Consider the following 17,093-nt stretch of genomic DNA (forward strand, 5'->3'; position numbering starts at 1 on the left):
TAGTCCTGGCTCACATTTGCTTCTCATGCACCTTCAGGGTAGCAGGAGAATTCCTGTTGCCAAAGAGCCAACAGAAAGAAAAGGATTAAAACAGAGAAATATGAAGAATAATTGAAAGCAATATAGGACAATGCTGTCGTCTTTATTTGAAAAGCTATGAAAGTAATAGCTATTAAGTGTTATTCATTATTGCTGCAAAACACCTATGAGTGTCTATGAACTGTCTCATGAATGCTGTGTACGTTTGTTACGGTAATGGTCCCACAAGCTATATCAAAGTTAATGAGAAATTTACATTGTTAGTCAGAATTATGTATTTTACAATACAAGCAATTTCTCTCCATTATCATGCAGTTACTCTACACTTAAAGTACACTGTGCATAAATTTAGCTTGAAATTGTATCATCATTAGGAAATCACAAAACTTTTGTCAGAATTTTTATTTGAGGAGTCTTTTGCATCCATCTTTTTCTAAAAGCTCCTGTAAGGGACAAAAATGGTTGTTAATAATTGTTTCGACCTAGGAGTGCAGAGTTTCTACTCTGTTTAGTTTCTGAAGCTGTATTTGAGAAATAAATTAATCCCACCTAGCTCTGGGTATCTGCGATACAAGTGTTGAGGTGAAAGCTATTTAATGTGAGTTTGCTTTTTAGCAACAGGGATAAATAGGCACTGCCAAGGTGAGAGTCCTCTTCGATGTGTAAAACAGGCCTGATGAATAGCAAGCGAAAAGTGCCTGTTTCTCTCCAGTAAAGACGCAGAGTGGAGGCGACTGAGTGGGATGCAGACATTTGCATTGTAAACGCGTGAAGTGAGGGGAGGTGATTCCCCGCTCAGTGTCTCTGGTTAAGTCAAGTGCTACAGAGCTTTGTGGCATGAAATGCCAGGCAAACCTTTTGGTTCATTAGCTGTTTCATGCAATTCCTGCCCATTTAAAAAAAAGGGGGGGGGAGGCAGAAAGTCCCCTCTTGTTTCCTAAGCACATTTGTCAAAGTCACAATTCTGAGGTTGTGATGTAGGAAATTCTAGCCACCTTCCATCATTATTTTGCTGGGGTTTCACAGGCTACGGTACTGATAAAACAGAGCTCTGGCAGCCAGATTTGGTGCTGTATGCTTTGTCTCCAAACCCTTTGTCTTTTGGCAAGATTTCCCAGTTCCTCCAAAAAGCTGTTAAAGAAGCCAGCGAGTCCCTTTGGTGGGGCGAGAGCTCAGCCAGCAGAGACGCTGGCTTGGAGGGAAATCTTCGCGCTAGTTCTGGAGCTGCATGATGACATATGATGGCTCCAGCAGTGAAATCTCAACCTGAATTAGCTCAGGTGGCTGATCTGGGTGGTTGTGCAGTATCTGCTCTGTGCTGAACGTTGCAGTCAGGTTTTTTGCTAAAACAACTGTGACCTCTGTTCTGTTCAGAGCAAGGTGGAAAGCCATCAATTTGAAAATGAAATGCTGAGGTTGAAGGAAGACTTAAGATCATTTGGTGTTACAGAGGAATCTCTCTATTGAAATGAAACAACTATTTTTAAAGTTAGACAAAAAATAAGATGAACACTGAAACTTACTGCCTTGTACGTGGTTTCACTAATCCATGAAATTATACCTGTCACAGTAACTTAGTTTTTATTAAAACTGATTTTTGCTTTGTGTTGAACTGTTAAATTGCACAAAAGCAACAAATCTCGAGTTAATTAATACTTTGACCCTTTCCTTTGTGAGATTAGTTTAATATTTTTGGATTAATTAAAGTATGCAAATAGAAACTGCTGAAGATCATTTCCAGATTTGCAAATATTGTAGTGCTCAGAGTAAATATTTAACTTTTATCTTTACTTTAATTTGCCTTTTTTGTTGTAATGGTGGCCCTCTTGTTTCTTTTGAAGAATGTTATGTGTTTATGTGGGGGTTCTGCTGTTTCATTTAAATGAGCAGAGGCCTGAACTTGCTTCTGTTAAGGTCAATGTGGCAAAACTGTCACTAGACCTGATTCATCTGTTCCTCCTTTTAGTAATTCAAGGAGCTTCATTAAAGGCAGTTTATGTATGAGTGAGAGTGCAGGATCAATCTCTTTCATTGCAGAGCAGAAGCTATTAGTAAACAGAACGGTATCTACCTCGAGGGAGACAGTTTTTTCTCTCTTGGAAGTAATTTCAGTTCTGCTGACTTGCCTGGCGTTACGCTGGTGGTAGAGAAGTGTGTAAGCCAGGACTGAGCCTCTGAGCATAGCTAGTTTTCTCCGAGGAGGAGACGGTCGGGTTTGCTATGGTTTTGCAGCCTCCCTTGGGCTTTGTGAGTGGGCGGAAAGCCACGGCAGCCCTGCAAGCTGGCTGGACTGGCACAGCTGTGGGAGGTTCGGTGAAAGTGAGAAACTCCAGCAAGTCACAGCTGCATTCGCTGAAATCTCTGACTATCCTTGTTGCCCTTAGCTCAGAGAGAGGTCTGTTCTCCAATGCTTTGCACTCTGGTTGCTCTTTCTTCCCCAGTGTGCAGCTCTGATAAGAGCCACCGACAGACACTGCCTGCAAGGAGAACAGTGGCTTTGGACTGTGACATGTTCGTAATCCAGTCTGCATTCCTTTTAGCCAGCATTATTGGCTGGAGCCTTTTCAAATTTGCTTACTTTTCTAATCTTTCTCCTTCTCCCCACTGCAGTGTTATCGTTATCATGAGTTTTTCATCTCCATTTCTCACATTTCCCTACGCAAATTGAGTGTTCATTAAAATGCTTTAAATTAAGACCTTTCCTCCTTTCATGCAGAGTGCATCATGCCTTTTCTGTGCATTACTTAAAAAAAAATTCCTTATCACAATGTTTCAGGCAGTTTACATTATATTCTATTAAAAATCCATTTTGTCCAAGGTTGTCACAATTCATAGATTAAAGCTTTCCAGAGTGTGTTTTGTTAGGAATACATTCATAAATTCACCTCTTTAGTAGTCCCATAAGCTTGTATTTAAAACCCCTTTTTGATGATGGAGTTGAACAAAGAGCATAAAACGAAGAGATTTATTTTAAATATACACACACAAGTATATATGCACACATCTATTCTGCTCTGTGTGGAGCCTTGCTTTGCCCTTACTGCTGCCATCTCAAAGGACTTTTTTGGTAGCTCATTGAGCCAGGAGATTGATTGTTGCCATCTGCATTTATTCTCCCTCATATTCTCTCCTTGGGGCAGAACTCTGTGAATCTCATTTTGGTAGGGTTACTTGAAGCAGCGGTGTGTTTTGTTTCAAAAAGACACGGTTTCTACTTCAAGCGCAAATACTCTTGCATTACACCTGCCGCTGGGACCCAGCACTTCCATTCCATAGGAAAGGATCTTTATGGATTTCTGCATTGAGTGCAAAGTGCATCTTGAAGGAGTAGAGGAAGTCAGGGCTGGTGGCTTAGATAAAAATCGAGTGCTTTGAGCCTCCCATGCAGAATAGCTGTGTTTGTGAAGGACTGGGATCTTACCCTGTGGTGTAGGGCTGTATGTTGAATTATTGCAAAAAATGCTTTTGAAATAGAAGGCCAAAATTTGGGAGTCTACCAGAAACAAATCCTTTGTGGTTTCCAGAAAATGTTTTATAAAGACCATGCAGGCTTTTTCCACTGTATTTGCCAAGAGATGGATTGAGCCTTGCAATTCTTCTGTCCTTTGCACCGCGGAGTTCTCTGGAAGCACCTCAGGAACCGCCACAAATTAGGCTGCAGTAGGACTAGGGCAAGAGGGCTTGAAAAGATGCCCTGAGAGCGTGGTCTGTCTTTGGCAAGCTACGGTACCTCATAACTCAGCACTGATACCCAGAGGAATGGGATTTCAGGAACTTTGCCAGAGTGATTTAGCATTTTATAGGATTAGGTTATTTCAAATCATTGGTGAGCCGGAGCTGAGTTTCCATAGTCTCATTTGAAAGGCCCCACAATATGACGTATTTCATGGCGCTCGGTGTCTCCTTGCTGGAAAGCCGAAGAACAAAAACTTAATGTGACCTGGCCTTTGGTTCAGGAGAGTTGCGATGGCTCAAACACAAAACCTTAGGCCAGAGAGTTGCGACTCTGCTTTGAAAGGGAGTATATGAAGAGATCATTTTCCTTACTCACGAAAACTGTCATTAAATTGTATTGGATTATTATCAGGTGAGGAGAGTCTGATTATCTGACAAACTAGTACTTTAATCAGAAAGGTTATATTTATGCTAACTGGCAAAGTTAATATTTATGCTAACTAGCAAAGTTAATGAAATTGATTTTACCTGCAGTGCTGAGTATAGTGTTATTGAGACCAAACTGGTTCTTCTCACTCAGGGATTATTTTATCTCCATGTCTGTAACACAGCTTCTATCTCTCAGGATATCCATCACTGCATAAATTAAACTTGCATGAGGGACACTCAGAATGCAGAATTAGGGAGGGTGAAATCTTCAGAGGGATTTTTTTTCAAGTGTCCTCAGAAGTATTTATTCTGTTGCCTGGAAATTTATATTTTTTTAATTGATGCAGACCAGCTCAGCTGTCTGGCATTTGACATCATCTATCTTTAAACTTGAATAAAAAATTAAGATTCTATAATAATAATACAATTTCTTTACCATTTGAAGAGGTGCTTACAGAATTCAAATAATTTAAATGACTTTATAAAATTGTGATTGTAGTGTGTGTGTGTATATATATCTTTGAATTGGGAAAAGCAGTTACTTCATGTATTTATAGGTATGCAAATAGATCCTCCTATTTTAAAATAATTCTCTTCTTTTTCTGTGCTTGGGAATACCCTTTGAACCAGAAATATCACTCAAAAGGAAGATGTAAAGTTGGCTGCCAGTTAAGATATGTGCATATATTTATTTAAAGTAAATATGTGTTACTGGAGCTGATGATCAGCTGAGCAAACAGGTATCATTTGGTTTTGTTTTTAAAGCTTTGGGTATGTCTCGAAAATAAGAGCTGAGGTTCTCTCCTCTCCCTCCTCTCTTTGACAGACAGCTTTGAGACTCTTATCCCTTTATTGTGGGAAATACCATTTTCCCCACTACATATTCCAGTCCCCACTTTACCGAGGGCAATAGGAAAACACTCCACCTGGAAGCCACTTGGGTGTTATGAGGCTTCCTGACCGTACTCGGCGCTAGCTCTGCCAGATTTGAGCTCTCTCTCACAGCTTTTTGGGGGTGTTTCTGCACTGAATTCCCCACCACTCTACTCCAGGATGACATACTTGGGTCCTGTGTTGCCTCCGAGCTCATATGCTGTCAAGAAATGGCAGTGCGGTGCAGAGATTCCCACTGTCCCCAAAACAGAGCCTGCTGCGATCCTGGTTGTTTGATGAGCTGATTTACTTCAGTGACTCGGCCTTCCGGAGGATGCAGCTTGGTTGTATCTGGAGTGCCTGTGCTCTTCGTTGGTATAGCGCAGGGCATGCTGAAGCTAGAACGAGGAGCTTGGTTGCTTCTTCTGTAAGATAAATAAGCATATAAAGATGGGTGGCTGCAGCGTGCTGTAGCACACAGCAGCGTGCTGTTAACCACACTGGGGAAGGCATCAGGACACACAGTGAAATACTTACTGATGTGTTTATTGCCAAAGGAACTTGCTTGGCCCCAGGACACTGAGCGTGTAAAGTGCCATCAGCAACAAGAGTTGACTGACAGAAGATCAATTGCATCTGTTGCTTTACACAAAAGAGCAGTAACTGGTACAGCCAGCCAGCCTTGCTCTGTCTTATTTTAGGCCCATGCAAAGGCAGTGGGCTGGATGCCATTAAGTTCACATAGTACTAAAGTGAATGAGTAAGAGGAGTGGAGGGAGCAAAGAAACACAAGGAGATGTGTAAAGCAGACAGGAAAGAATAGAGAAGAGCTGAGGAAAAAAAGCCAGTGTCGTGGTTTAACCCCAGCCAGCAACTAAACACCACGCAGCCGCTCACTCACTCCCCCCCCACCCAGTGGGATGGGGGAGAAAATCGGGAAAAGAAGCAAAACCCGTGGGTTGAGATAAGAACGGTTTAATAGAACAGAAAAGAAGAAACAAATAATGATAATGATAACACTAATAAAATGACAACAGCAATAATGAAAGGATTGGAATGTACAAATGATGCGCAGTGCAATTGCTCACCACCCGCCGACCGACACCCAGCTAGTCCACCGAGTGGCGAATCCCTGCCCCCACTTCCCCGTTCCTATACTAGATGGGACGTCCCATGGTATGGAATACACCGTTGGCCAGTTTGGGTCAGGTGCCCTGGCTGTGTCCTGTGCCAACTTCTTGTGCCCCTCCAGCTTTCTCGCTGGCTGGGCATGAGAAGCTGAAAAATCCTTGACTTTAGTCTAAACACTACTGAGCAACAACTGAAAACATCAGTGTTATCAACATTCTTTGCACACTGAACTCAAAACATAGCACTGTACCAGCTACTAGGAAGACAGTTAACTCTATCCCAGCTGAAACCAGGACAGCCAGGGAGATGGGGAAGGGAAAGCTGATGGCTGTCACCCCCTGCCAGACTAGTCTGTTGTAGGTAAAGTAGTTGGACTTCCTTAGGGCCTCTTTCCACCATGAAAGCCATACTTCCATGAAGCCACACTTAAGCTACTTTGAAAAGGAAGGTTTTGAATTAAAAAAATAGAGGAGCTTAAGGTGTGGGAAGAAGTCATAGACTATGTGGTGCAGTGTACTGGCTTGGGTGTTTCCTTCCTATTCTTATGCACTCGCTGCTTTCCTTAGGTCAGAGGCGTCATGGGCAAAGAAATGTGCTTTGAGTATAGAGTGCGCATGGCCTGTAGATCCTGCAAGGAGTTAATTCTCTGGCCTGTGGCCAGACCCTAAGACAGCACTGTCTCTTGAGCCATTGATGAAGAGGATTTTATCTTTAATGCACCAGTTTTAAGGTCGTGACCTCTATTATGAGCGATGGAGTCTGTTCTGCTTTGTGTAAAGAGTGTTCCAGTGAGAAGCATCCACACACATTTTCAAACATAAATGACTCAATAGAGTCACAAAGAAAACCTGAGTTATAAGAATTTTAACTAACCTTTATTCTTTACATGTATGCCTTTTTGTGTAAAAGAACCCAAGCCTGCTTGGAAATGTTTCTGTAAGATAAAAGCACTGACACCTCACAGTAGCTTAGAGAGGACATAAAAAAAAATACACAAATTAACAGCGGTAGGAGTGACAAATTATTGTAGAAAGCTGTGGTTCTAGGATCAAATAGGAAAGTATCGATTCTGGAGGGGTTTTTTTTTCCCCTCTCTCTCTTTATTTTTCTCCATTCAAGGCCAAGAACAATGAAATTGTCTGTTCATCTCCTGTTGGGAGCCTAATAGCCCGGAAACCACATGAATTCTCTCCTGGCCATCCAGCTCTTTCGGATGGCTGTTTCTTCCTCTTTCTTAGTTAGGCTCACTGCTGCTCTGGTAAAGACTCCAGTAGAGCTGGGTCGGAGAGATTACTGACTGGTAGTCCAGATAATTGCTTCCTGGCCCCAGTTCACCAGTCCAAGAACGTAATGACTTAGTGACTCTTCTTATTCCAACCTTGCTGTGCTGGTATGGTACCTTTATTATGACCCAAGGATATCTTTTTGAACAAATATACCTTTGGTAGTTGGAAAAACCTGTTGCACAGGGCAGCAGGGTACCCTGCCAAAGTAAATATACTTCTGTCTTGAAAATTTGGAAAATGAGATATGTCTTGTTGGACGAGCTCAACAGTATTCACCTGTATTCAGTGGAATAAGATGATACAATACAAACAGAGGCAAGAAAATGACTTAGAAAATTAACATTTGATAAAGATCTCTTAACTTGCCAAACTAGTAGAAAGCTTTGTGTAAATCCCGAGAAATATGCAGAAAATTCCTTCTGACAGCATTTGTTTAATTGGCATACAGTGAATTGGAAAAATATTTTTTTTTGTCTTCTAAAAGTTGCATCTTGTTTAAAAGGTTTGGTTATGCTTCAAAAAATATTTCTACCTACCTTACTAAGTAGAATAGCCTCTGATTACAAACTGTCTTTGTACAGGGTAGGTATGATATTACATGGGAAGCTTCAAACTCGGGCTATGTATAGCATATCTTGGTGAGCAAGGGCCTGAGGAATTAAAAGACTCAGAATGAGGAAAAGAGAAAATTCCTTGAGTGTAGAAGAACGTGTGCTGAGAAGTAGCAAGTCCCTTCTCGCATCCCATCCTTTTTGGTAGCAATGGGAAGAAAATTATGACAAATAGCAGATTTGTCATGAGAAAAGGAACATACAAGTTTGACTACCTGGTCACATTCATGCCCAGTTTTGATCTTTGGCTCAAAAAAGCAAATTCTGATTCCTTGGTGAACTCGCTTGATAGATCAGGCAGTTGATTGTCAGTTGTGTTTGTGGTTGAAGACTTTCTTCCAGAAGTCTGGTTTCTACTTCTAGAAGTGGTTTGACAGGCAAATTTTTAGCTTATAATTTAAGTCCTTTCAATCTGGATCTCCTTTTTCTGTGTTGACAGTTTATATATAATAATGGTATAAGGAAAATAGAAGCCATTTCTTAATATCTGACTTTGCTTTTGTATATAATATGGCGTTAAAGACAAAAAAAAAATCAGTGGAACTCTCCCTGATCCTTTAGTCTCTTCCTTGATGCAGCAACGAACATGCAAAGAAGTGGCTTAAATAAACTCTTCACAAGGGTGGTCCACAGCACCTGATCCAAAGCCTATTCTGAGTGACATTTCTTTTGAAAGATGAGCCCAATCATTCTGAAATGAGTCTTGTTTTTTAATTTGACCTAATTAGCTTCATTTGAGTATATCATTCCTAGATGTGAACCTTAATATTGATGTAACAGTTGGGAAAGTTTAATTTCAGGGTAGGGTAGTCTGCATAATTAGGACTGCAAGAATATAGCAGGGAGGCTGGGAGCAAATTTCAAATGCATGCTGATGAGTGAGTGACTGTTCAAATAGTTATTCATCCATCGGTGCTTGCATGCTTTTTCCATATTGGATGCCAAAGGGAGTGATGGCATATTCAAGAGTCAATGGGCTTCTCTGAGTCTCTACTGGTTTACTGTCTGTTATTTCCTATGCAGTATGTTTTAATGGTCATGTGGATGATTGCACGTGAGTTACCACAGGAGCTCCATGACAAAAATCTGTACATTTCTGGAAAATTTCTTAAGCTTTACAGAGATATGTATGCACATTCCAGCCGTGCTTAATTGATAACTTAAGACTGAGTGATAAAGCCCAGGTAAGCATGGCTGCTGAACTCATCACTCTCATAACAGATGTTCTGACTCAAGGAACAAAAGTGATTGTGTTGGATTTTGGGGGTTTGTTTCTATAATTTAATCACCTTTTTTTGCTCCCTTGATAACTTAGACTTGAAGAAGCCTTTTCTTTGGTGTATGCTGGTCTCAATATCCAGGAAACACAATTGTTAGTCATACTTCATCTCTTAAATGTGGGCTCTGCACATATTTAGGTATCTGTGCAGCACCTTTAGATATCTAACATCACCTTACTAATGGGAAGGTTTCAGTGAGCCTTACAGAGATTACAGAGGGAGGGAGAAGACATGATCAAAACCATTATGCCACAAAAGCGTTACCTGATTCTTCTGTAAATATTATACTTAATTATATAGTCCCAGATTAAAAACCTATTCTTTTGGCAAATTTATGTCTAGATTCAGAAGAGCACCTTTATGTAGGGTGCCACTTAAGTACGTACTTTGTTTTAAGTACCTACCTTGGTTCTGTTCATGCCAGGTATAATGATAAAGGAGGTACTCAGAGTCAGCAATTAGAGACAGCAATATGCAGAAAATGTAAGTCTTCATGGTAAGCCATGTTGTATATAATGAGAGGCATTAGTGTGTTACACCTGAAAATATTGAGGAAATCAGAAACTGAAATCTTCTGTAGCGCAGAAACCTTTCTGAGTGTACTGGAAGTGTTGCTAAGGAATTTATTTTTGGCAACTGTACACAGACATTTAAGTACCATAATTGGGTTGTCCTTCGATATAATAGGACTTCAATTCATTATTGAATGAATGTGAAATCGGGGAGCTGGTATTTCAGGTGTGTTTAATTCCCACTTTTACCAATTTATGAGTTTGACTTGTAGCGGAGCCTACTGCACACGTTTGAATTCCATTCGAGATGTGTTGACTTGCTTACTTAACAGCCAGTGCATTAAAGTACAAAAGCTAACAGCTCATTTATTAGGCATTTAGCCAAAATTTAAACTCATTTTATTGTTAGGAGGTGCTGTTGCTAGGTGGGCAAATATTAAGTTTGTTACTTTGATTTATTTGAATCCTCTGTGCCAAATCCTAGCATTAACTTTGCATAAATTATTTTTTGCTTTAGTTAGAATTTTTCACTCATTTTGCCATTGATATTCATCACCTGTGTTTATAACTTAGGTTATAAACTCTTGTAAAATTAAAAAGTAAAAATTGACTGATGCTTCTGTCAGTGTCAGCATATGATTTTTGTCTGTTTCTTTTAAACCTCACTGTTTCCTTGAGAAGAACATTAAGATGGAGTTAAGCTAAGAGCCCTCGCACATTCATTAGTGTAATGAATCTGTAAACTGAGACTTGGCCACTTTTGTAAGATCCCTGGTCCTTCAGGGTGTCCGAAGGATAACCGTGTCAAGGTTATACCACTCTAGAGGGCAGCTTGTGCCAGTACAGAAAAGCCAGAGATAAAATGGACCTTCCAGGGAGCACTGGTAATTAGGAGAGCTCTGTAGCAAGAGGCAAAATACTGGGGAGCACATTTGACCACAGTAGCTTCCCTGTTGGAGGGAACAGCTTGCGTCAGGACTGTTTACCAGCTCATCTCACTAGGCATGTAATAGGAGAAGAGTTATGTCCCCCTTGTCACCTGGCTGAAAATGTAGGACACCATTTTGTTATAAACTTGGACATACTGTCTTTGGGAACTTGCACACAGCTGAAAGCTAGCTGTGTTTGTTCTTTATATACAATTTGGTCTATGCAGATTTTCCCAGGATACTTGTTAAGGGCTTTGCTGTGAAATATTGCAGTCATTAAGGCAAATCGCTAAACCTTTAGCAGAAAAGCTTTCCTTAAAACCAACTGCCAATAGCTTGATCTCGCAAAAATTCCTTTTTTTTTTATTGGTATAATTAATGAACAGGTTTGATCCTTCAGAAGTTCTTGGACTCACTGGGCTCAAAAGCTTGGCACTTACAAGTCTCACAAAGAGCTTTGTTGTTGGGGGTTGCTCTTCTGCATGTGTTGTCTAGGTGCTGCATTTTTTGGTTCTTAGCCTGTGCCTAGATGGTGAGGGCAGGCAAACACAGATCCTCCCTGATGGTTGCTAAGGCTCTGTTAGGCTGGTGTGCAATAGCAGGACCAACAGTGTTGCACTCTCTCTGATACCGTATTTCACAATGCTCCTGCACCTGCCAGGATGATACTGACACTGCCAGGCTCCCCCAAGGAAATGTCCCTGTTACTGGCAGCCAGGAAGGTGGCTACCTCCCATCACCTGCATGCTTAACACATTTTAGCTCTTCAGCCAAGGGAGTGCTCAGCATTGCACAATCAAAAAGAATTATTTGGTCTTTTCTCTTCGGAGTTTTCAGTGCAGAGATTTAAGTCTAGAAGTTACTGACCTCAGCAGTGAGTGGATAGTGGAGGTATTTGGAGATACGGGTTCCTATTTTTGTTCTCCCTCTTAGGCAATTTTTGTCCATGCTGGTTTTCTCAGTCTGACTGGTGTATCTTTTTGTTAGACAAGGACTCTTCTTAATGGTGTACCATTTAATTTCTCTAGTGACAAGAGGAAGAAATAAGTTATTCCTCTTTTAAAAAGAGTGATTTAAGTAGGGAATAATGAATGCAAAATGCTGTCATTAAAAATCAGCAGATAAGCTGATGGATCATCTGTCACTCCCAAGCATTGCCATAAAGGAAAGGTAGATAATAATTTAAAAAAAAAAATAAAAATGGTAATGATGAGTATGGAACATGTTGACTGTGAATGCCTTAATAATGAAAACTGTTATTTATTCAGCGAACAACACCTTGCGACTCCCTCCTGACCAACAAACGCATTGTAGGATAAAATAACTTCTTTCAAGAGCCTTCCAAAAAGGGTCTAGCATGAGAGATGGGGTATTTTTGTCTTCTCTGTATTTCACCACTTCTCTTGTGGCAGATATTAGTTCTGTACCATAGCAGCATACTGGCATGAAATTGGATTTGCCACAGTATATACTCTACTGGTTTTGGTGGGAATCATGTGTCTATGCTGGAAGGGGCATTTGGGTGCCTGCAGTGGGAGATGCCTGGGTCTGTCCTGCCTACGTTCAGGTTCAGTGCTTCCAGATATGATTCATTTCAAGGGAGGTACCTAAATCAGCCCCCCAGTAATTGTGCAATAAAGTGCTTTTTCTCTGCGCAGAACATACAGGGAGGCTACTGGGCTAACTCAGATGGATACACCTAAATTAGAGAAATATGAAATGGACTGACGTTAATCCAAGCCTTTGTTTCTTGGAAACTTTTTGCTTCCCTTTTGATACCACTGAGGAGTTAATAATTTGTGGGATTCCTCAGCTGGGACTGTTATCTGGGATACAACAGCTTTCCCTTGGTTCAAGGCATGGCTTAGCTGAGTGATAGCCCTTGGCAAATGTTGACTCTGTTTTGCCGAGTGTTGTCCTTATTGACCTACCCTGAGCTGCTGAAAATGCATCAATTGGGTTTTCCTGTTGGTTCTATATAAACTTAGTGCTGGTATAACAATGGAAAAATAGTGACTCAGGTAGTTCATAGGTATGAGGCTGGTTTTCCCATATATAGGTGAGCCCCTCCCCGGGCTGTTGGGGAGATGGATCATAGAATCATAGAATCATTTTGGTTGGAAAAGACCTTCAAGATCATCGAGTCCAACCATTAACCATGCCCCCTAAACCATGTCCTGGAGTACCCTGTCCACTCGCTTTTTGAATATCTCCAGGGATGGTGACTCAACCACTTCCCTGGGCAGCCTATTCCAATGTTTGACAACCCTCTCAGTAAAAAAATTTTTCCTAATATCTAACCTAAACCTCCCTTGCCTCAACTTGAGGCCATTTCCTCTTGTCCTATCTCCAGCCACCTGACAGAAGAGACCAACACCCACCTCACTACATGCCCCTTTCAGGTAGTTGTAGAGAGCGATAAGATCTCCCCTCAGCCTCCTCTTTTCTAGACTGAACAGCCCCAGATCCTTCAGCCGCTCCTCATAAGACTTATGCTCCAGGCCCCTCACCAACTTGGTTGCCCTCCTCTGGACACGCTCCAGCAGCTCAATGTCTTTCCTGTAGTGAGGGGCCCAAAACTGAACACAGTACTCGAGGTGCGGCCTCACCAGTGCCGAGTACAGGGGAACAACCACCTCCCTGCTCCTGCTGGCCACACTGTTTCTGATACAGGCTAGGATGCGATTGGCCTTCTTGGCCACCTGGGCACACTGCTGGCTCATATTCAGCCAGCTGTCAACCAGCACACCCAGGTCTTTCTCTGCCAGGCAGCTTTCCAGCCACTCTTCCCCAAGCCTGTAGCGCTGCATGGGGTTGCCGTGACCGAAGTGCAGGACCCGGCACTCGGCCATGTTGAACTTCGTACGATTGGCCTCAGCCCATCGATCCAGCCTGTCCAGATCTCTCTGTAGAGCCTCCCTACCCTCAAGCAGATCAACCCTGCCTCCCAACTTGGTGTCATCTGCAAACTTGCTGAGGATGCACTCAATCCCCTCATCCAAATCATCAATAAAGATATTAAACAGAACAGGGCCCAACACCGAGCCCTGGGGAACACCACTTGTGACCCGCCGCCAACTGGATTTCACCCCATTCACCACTACCCTCTGGGCTCGGCCATCCAGCCAGTTTTTCACCCAGTGAATAGTGCACTTATCCAGGCCACGAGACACCAGCTTCTCAAGGAGTATGCCATGAGAGACAGTGTCAAAGGCCTTGCCGAAGTCTAGGAAAATAACATCGACAGCCTTTCCCTCATCCACTAGGCGGGTCACCTGGTCATAGAAGGAGATCAGGTTGGTCAAGCAGGACCTGCCTTTCGTAAACCCATGCTGACTGGGCCTGATCCCCCTCTTATCCTGGAGTTGCCATGTGAGTGCTTTCAAGACAAACCGTTCCATAATCTTCCCCGGTACCGAGGTCAGGCTGACAGGCCTGTAGTTCCCCGGATCCTCCCTCTGACCCTTCTTATAAATGGGAGTCACATTGGCAAGCCTCCAGTCCTCTGGGACCTCCCCTGTTGACCAGGAACACTGATAGATGATAGAGAGTGGCTTGGCAAGGACCTCTGCCAGTTCCCTCAGTACTCTTGGATGGATCCCATCAGGTCCCATAGATTTGTGAGTGTCCAGATGGCGTAGCAGGTCCCTAACTAATTCCTCCTGGATTAAGGGGGGTATGTTATGCTCTTCATCCTTACCTTCCAGCTCATGGGGTGGAGTACCCTGAGGATGACTGGACTCACTATTAAAGACTGAGGCAAAGAAGGCATTAAGTACCTCGGCCTTTTCCTCATCACTGGTTGCTACGTTCCCTTCTGTATCCATTAAAGGAAAGATATTCTCCTTGGGATTCTTTTTACTGTTAACATATTTGTAAAAATATTTTTTGTTGTCCCTTACGATAGTGGCCAGATTTAGTTCTAGCTGAGCTTTCGCCTTTCTAATTTTCTCTCTGTATGATCTAACAAGATCCCTGTACTCCTCCCAAGTTGCCTGCCCTTTCCTCCAGAGATGATAAACTCTCCTTTTTTTCTTAAGTCCTAGCAAAAGCTCCCCATTCAGCCAGGCCGGTCGTTTTCCTCAGCGGTTTGACTTGCGGCACATGGGAATAGCCTGGTCCTGAGCCATTAAGATTTCCTTTTTAAAGAATGTCCATCCCTCCTGGACCCCTTTGCTCTTCAGGACCGTCTCCCAAGGGACTGTCTCAACCAGTGCCTTGAAGAGGCCAAAGTTAGCCATCCGGAAGTCCATAGTGGTGGTTTTGCTGACCACCTTCTTTGCCTCACCAAGAATTGAAAATTCTATCGTTTCATGGTCACTAAGCCCAAGATGGCCTCCGACCATCACACCTCCCACCAATCCTTCCCTGTTCGTAAACAACAGATCTAGCAAGGCTCCTCCCCTGGTTGGCTCACCCACCAGCTGTGTCAAGAAGTTATCTTCCACACACTCCAGGAACCTCCTAGATTGTTTACTCACTGCTGTGTTGTATTTCCAGCAGATGTCTGGAAAGTTAAAGTCCCCCACAAGGACAAGGGCACACGATTCTGAGACTACTGCCAGCCAGGATCTTGTAATCCTGCAGTTTTCAGAAAGACGAGATTTTTTTACCTGAAGTGAAAAGAATGTATCTCTTACAAACATTTTTTTAAGGAAAAATCTTTCCATCCTTATGCTCCTTTTCACTTCTGACATATACTGAACATTTTCATTTGATTAACAATTGTCATCATATTCTTGTTATGAACTGTTCATTAATCAATACTACAGGATTCCAAAAAGTATTTCCACCTCTGGCATCTGTGTTAGGCACTGAGTGCATGTGTAGGATGCTGTCTTCAGAAGGTATCAGTAGGCTTGTACTTGGTTCAGGGACAGGCTTTCAGAGAGCTCATTACAGAGCCTCAGCTGAAGTTCACAAAGCCAAACAGCAGTTGTCCGCTCTGTTTGTATGCCTTTAGTTTTTTTTAAATGGGGTGCTCAGCTCCTCTGCAATGTGGCCAGTAATCTAGATAATAGACTGAGAGTTGTTTGGAGTTCAGTAACGTTGAAAACTTGACACATATTTAGTTGCATGAAATAGGACCTGACTGTCCCAGTCCAGCATCTGATTTAGCCAGATACAAGTGCTCTGTTCCTCACTGCACACCCTGGAACATCTATTTTTCTCATTCATTACAAGGAGACAGGGAAGGAGAAGTTCAATCCCTCATGACAGTATATTCTCCATCCCACAAAAGCATTTCTACTGACTGTGTCCAAAGCTTTGTGAAATGATGCAGTCATTGGGGTAATATCAGTCCTTGACCTCTGGGAAGAAGACTGTCATAGATACAATATAAAAAATACTTTTATTCTTGGTGGTTGCAACCAACAGTACTTCCCTACCTTCACTTTCCCAAGTTTCTCAGAATATTCACCTGCATAAAGGTGGTTCACATCATGGCTCATGACAGAGAAGATACAGTCTTGCATGGCTGCATGAACTGCCCTTTCATTTTGTAGGGGTAGCAGCAGAACAGAATGGGTCAAGTGCAGGGCTGCATCTCCCTTCTGATTCACCAACCCACTATTAGCTCAACTTTTCCAGTTACTCATGTTTAACATATATTGTTGCCCCAAGCCAGGTGAACATATCCATGTTCTGAAAAGACTATGGTGGAGGGAAAAAAATGTCAAATATGTTCTTAGATGCTGAAAATACCAGCAGATTTCTGTTGATTTGGAGTTGTCCAGGCAGTTGTACCTTTATTCTTTGCAAAAGTGTTTAAAAACACTGTAGGACTCCTTTCTTTTATGTTTTACCGAATAAATTCTCTGATTTTTTTTTTAAAATGTATAATAACAATAAATATCATAAAGAGCCTGAGAACTGGATGGGTGGGAGCAGGATTTCTTTCAACCAGTTGAATGGAACAAGAAGTTGATCACCTGCAGTGGGACAATTTGTGCTTTTGCCTCTTGTGATTCAGTGAATTCATGAAGCTTTTGGGTTGGTGTCAGTTAGTCCTTAAGTTTTACTTTTTTGATGAAGGGATGTCTGTTGGACTTCTCCCCTCTGCCTCTTCCTCCACCCCCAAGCTCCAGCAGAGATCAACAGAACTGATGTGGTGATGTGAGCTGTAATTCTGTTTCAGCCATGATTATATGTCAGTCTGCTGCACACCGTAAGTGGTACTTCTGGATTCCTGCTGTGAGCAGTTGATTAGATTCTAGTACCTTTTATTCTATACATAAGGTTTTTTTTTTTTTTTTAACAAAGCACAGTAACACACAAAAGCTCTAGTTTATTCTTTAATCTCTTTTTTTCACTAATACCTCATGCT

The 17,093-nt window shown here is 42.1% G+C and overlaps 1 protein-coding gene across 1 annotated transcript in view; it reads left to right on the plus strand.

Moving 5' to 3' along the window:
• Nucleotides 1-17,093, plus strand: part of TMEM132B (transmembrane protein 132B) — a 260,488-nt gene that overhangs the window by 113,167 nt on the left and 130,228 nt on the right. The window lies entirely within an intron of this gene.

This window comes from Harpia harpyja, chromosome 9 (genome assembly GCF_026419915.1).
Source record: "Harpia harpyja isolate bHarHar1 chromosome 9, bHarHar1 primary haplotype, whole genome shotgun sequence".
NCBI classification, from domain to species: Eukaryota; Metazoa; Chordata; class Aves; order Accipitriformes; family Accipitridae; genus Harpia; species Harpia harpyja.